We start from the raw sequence: 4,824 nt of genomic DNA, 5'->3' as shown, positions 1-4,824 counted from the left end.
ACCGGGCAAGTCAAAGGGTCAAAAAAGGTTGATTTTTGAACTTGAATTTGTTCTCCAGGGAGGTGGAGATACGGGGATGGGGCCTCCACCAGCACCAACCTCATAATTATCAACAGCTTTGGCACAGCAGTAGGTGGCCATGTCTCCGTCCCCGAGGCTGTTCATCTGCAGCGTCACCGTGCTCTGGGAGTTGTCCCTGGAGATGCTGAACCGGCCCTTGACTGATGGCGCGTAGTTGGTGCCACCACCGCTACTAATACCTGCAACGTATTCGAGCCCCTTCCCGGGTACCTGGCGCATCCATCCCATTCCAAAGCTGCTGAAGTCGAAGCCAGAGCCCTTGCAGAGGAGGCGCAGGGACCCCCCGGGTGTCTGGAGGCCCCTCCGGACTCCACCAGCGTCACGGCCGCCCGCAGCCCTGGGGAAGGAGGAAGGACACCAGTGAGTCACCCGCTCCCACCATCATCATCATCACCATCATCATCATCATCATCATCATCATCATCAATCTCCATCGCCACGTCCTCAAAATCCGCTCGTTACCTGGAGGGCGACGAGGAAGAGGAGGATGGCGGAGGCCCAGGGAGAAATTAATTAATAAGTTGATTAGTTAATTCATTAGTTACAAGAGTCTTGTCTCAGGTGTCCAGTAAAAACAAGCAGTGATTAAATTAATTAATTATAGAGTCACCAGGGAAGATGTGGCAGCTATGTGGGATAATTAATTAATTGTGGGGAGAGGCACATTGGAAAGCAATCAAGAAAGAACTTAATGAAGTCATTAAAGTTATATGGGGGGAGCATATAAAAATAGAAAGAATAGCTCACAAGATTTAAGTCACGTAACTGTGTAGCTTAAAGAAACAGATAAGGAGGCCCACAGGAACTGGCTTGTAGGGAGGTAGATTTTGTAGGGAACAGCTGTAGGAATTTGGGATTCAGAAGACAGAATGGGAACAGGATAACATCCATCACAGAGATGTCAATTATCTCTTTGCTAATGAGGGAACAGGTGGCTGGCATACATCCATAGGTCTCCCTGGGGGGACATAAATTAGTCCAAACGGATAAGAACACTGCAGGTTGGCAAGATTCTGGCGTTCCAGGCAAGGAAGTTGAAAAGTACATCGAGAGGAAGACTCGGGGCCTTCATCCCATGGACCACCAGAGACCCAGGCCCATTATTTTTTGAAGGATCTGCACAAGCGCGAAAGATGATAAACTAATTAGCATACGAGGCGAGGGTAGCTGGGTACAGGTAATTAATATGTATAGGTGTTAAATGAATATTCATTATTAAATTGTATAAATACACAAACAGCTTGCTGTGTAGGGGTGCACGTTTGTGGTGGAGAGATCACCCGTGCACCCAGCGCTGAATAAACACACCTACTTTATAACTTTCGAGTTACAGAGTCTGTTTTCCACACGTCAATTAAGTCAATCAAAAAACAAGTGGGTGTGCTCGTTAGCAATCTGATACCCAGGAAGAGGTAATGAGCCACCCCCTCACCCCACACCCGCCTTACCTCCTTATGCAAATCACCCCCACCCTTCCACTTTGTAAGAAGCAACTGACCCCACCGTGGTGCCATCTCCCCCCTCCCCAAACCCACCACCCATCCCCATGGGCACCCGCTGGGCCTCCACCATCCTCCTCTTCCTCATCGCCCTCCCAGGTAACGAGGGGGTGGTGAGGACATGGCGATGGAGATGATGATGATGATGATGATGATGATGATGATGATGATGATGATGATGATGATGATGATGATGATGGTGGTGGGAGCGGGCAACTCACTGGTGTCCTTCCTCCTTCCCCAGGGCTGCGGGCGGCCGTGACGCTGGTGGAGTCCGGAGGGGCCTCCAGACACCCGGGGGGTCCCTGCGCCTCCTCTGAGAGGGCTCTGGCTTCGACTTCAGCAGCACCTTCATGGGATGGGTGCTCCAGGAGCCCGGGAAGGGGCTGGAGTTCATCGCAAGTATTGACATCTTTGGTATCAGAACAGCCTATGGGCCATCAGTGCAGGGGCGCTTCACCATCTCCAGGGACAACTCCCAGAGCACGGTGACGCTGCAGATGAACAGCCTCAGGGACGGTGACACGGCCACCTACTACTGCGCCAAATCTACTGCTCATAGTGCTGCTAATTATGCTGAAGGTGGCCACGAGCCTGTCACTGTGTACCCTGGATAACAGTATTTGCTCCAAAATTGATTTTTTTGACCCAACATTATTATTTTTGCCCTAAACATTGACCACTTTGGTTCAAACCTGCCTGTGGTGCCCACCAACCCCTTGAGGCCTTTGCCCAACCCTTGGCCATTGGCCTCCAGCTTTCCCCAGCCCCATTCAGATGTGACCGTTCCACCCAATGCACAAATGGTCACCCCAACTCTCAGCCCTTGGGGCACTGTCACAGCCGGATGATGAGGGCTGAGACTGAGGAGAAAGGGGTGAGAAAGGGAGAAGATCGAGGCTGAGGGTTCGGGCAAACGGGTCAAGGGGTTGACCAAGAAAAGTCATGATTTGGGCGAAAACCACTCAAAGGTAGGTCAGAAAAGGCTGATAAGGGGCCAGAATTGTTCCCAGGGAAGTGGAGACACAGTGATGGGGTTGGGCCCACCAGGATTAGAAGCTCCAGCACTATCAACGCGCTTCACACAGTAATAGGTGGCCGTGTCACTGTCCGTGAGACTGTTCATCTGCAGCATCACCGTGCTCTGGGAGTTTGTGGCAGACACATGGCAAAAGTAATTAAGAAATACATTAATTAATTTATTATAGGGTGTCTCCCTCCACTTAATCAATTAATTAATTTCCCTGGTGGCAAAATGTTCAAATTGATTAATTACACATGTGTGCATCTTCAGGGAATCCATTGGGCTAATTAATTAATTAATTAATTAACAAAACTGAGAGTTCCCCCCAGGGTAACGACGGGGTGGTGAGGATGTGGCAATGGAGATGATGGTGATGATGATGATGGTGGGAGCGGGCGACTCACTGGTGTCCTTCCTCCTTCCCCAGGGCTGCGGGCGGCCGTGACGCTGGTGGAGTCCGGAGGGGTCTCCAGACACCCGGGGGGTCCCTGCGCCTCCTCTGCCAGGGCTCTGGCTTCGACTTCAGCAGCACCCGCATAGGATGGATGCGCCAGGTGCCTGGGAAGGGGTTTGAGTTCGTTGCGAGTATCACCAGCTCTGGTGGCAGCACCATCTACGCACCGTCGGCCAAGGGCCGGTTCAGCATCTCCAGGGACAACTCCCAGAGCACGGTGATGCTGCAGATGAACAGCCTCAGGGACAGTGACACAGCCACCTACTAATGTGCCAGAGCTCCTGCTGGTGGTTTTTTTCATCGTGCTGTTACTGGTGCTGGTGGCCCTGACCCCATCACTATGTCCCCACCTCCCTGGAGAACAAGTCTGGCCCATTATCAACACTTTTTGACACAAAAAATTTTTTCAGCTCAAATCTCACCCACTGTTGTTCAGAACTTGCCTGTGGTGCCCAGCAACACCTTGAGCCCTTTGCCCAGCCCTTGGCCTTTGGCCACATGGAGCCAAACATGGTCAGTGGTTGGCCCAATGCAGCTCGAGCTGGGGGCAGAACGGCAAAGCCCGGTGAGACTTCGCTCCAAGGGCTGAAGGTTGTGGTGACCAGTTGATGGTTGGGGTGATTGTTTGAGTGTTGGGATGAAATGGGTTGAGGTTGGGGGGAACTGGTCAATGCTGGAGGCCAGTGGCCAAGAGATGGGTCAACTGGGACAACTCTAGATCCAATCATCAAAGACCCCGGGGTATTGGGGGTTCCCAGGAAGGGGCCGGAGATGGTTGTGATGCCCGATACGCATCATCAGTGAAGGACGAGGACACGGCCACCTACTACTGCACCAGAGATGGTGGTGGTGGTGGTGGTGGTGGTGGTCACAACCCCATCGCCATGTCCCCACCTCCCAGCATCTCCCTGGTGTCCTCGCACAAAGATCCAGGTCTCGTTCCAAGCACAAAACCCAAACCCTTTGGATTGTCACTCAAATTCTTCCCAGAATCCAGCTCACGACACATCCGGATTCACCTCCGGTTGCTCCAGGATGTTCTCCATGCCTGAGGAACCAGGAATTCCCTCAAATCCTCATATCTTCCCCAAAATCCTCACGCTTTCCCCCAGATCTCCTATTTTCCACAAAATTCCCTACTTTTCCCCAAAACCCCCACATTTTCCCCAAATTTGGCTCTACTTGGACCAATTCTGACCAAAATTCTACTGTTCCTTTGGTTTCTTGACCCAATTTTGACCCAAATCTTGAGAAACTTTGATTCCTTGAGCCAATTTTGACCCAAATGTGGTGTTTGGCTCTTCTTCTCAAGTTTGACCCAAATTTGGTCTTCCCTTGGTTCCTTGGCCCAATTTGGACCCCAATCTGCAGGGTGAGGGGATGTGGCTGCACTGACTGAGGGGGGATTTTGTCCCCCCCTGTGTCACTGTGTCACTGTAGCTGGTACTGGTTGGGTTAGTAGATGACACGGTGATCCAGGTGGTGACATGGTGATACAGCTCTGCTTCTGCCTGGACTCAGGGGGGGCTGTCCCAGGAGTCCAGCCCCAGCTTGGTCCCTCTTCCCCTTTCTGGAGACTTCCGCACCCACCCTGAGCAGGGGCGTGGGCAGCTTTGCTCCAGGGGAGAAGAACTTGGCCTCCTCACCTCCTTTTTTGCCCCCAAAGCTGCTCTTCCCGTGGCTTCTCTGGTCACGTTGGACCCAGATCTCATCAAGCTTTGGGGCTACCAGTCCATGATGACCCAAATCTGCTCTTCCTTTGGCTT

The sequence above is a fragment of the Gallinula chloropus genome (assembly GCF_964237585.1).
Source record: "Gallinula chloropus genome assembly, chromosome: 34".
Lineage (NCBI taxonomy): Eukaryota > Metazoa > Chordata > Aves > Gruiformes > Rallidae > Gallinula > Gallinula chloropus.
The sequence above is the reverse complement of the archived record's forward strand: the minus strand, read 5'-3'. Positions refer to the sequence as shown.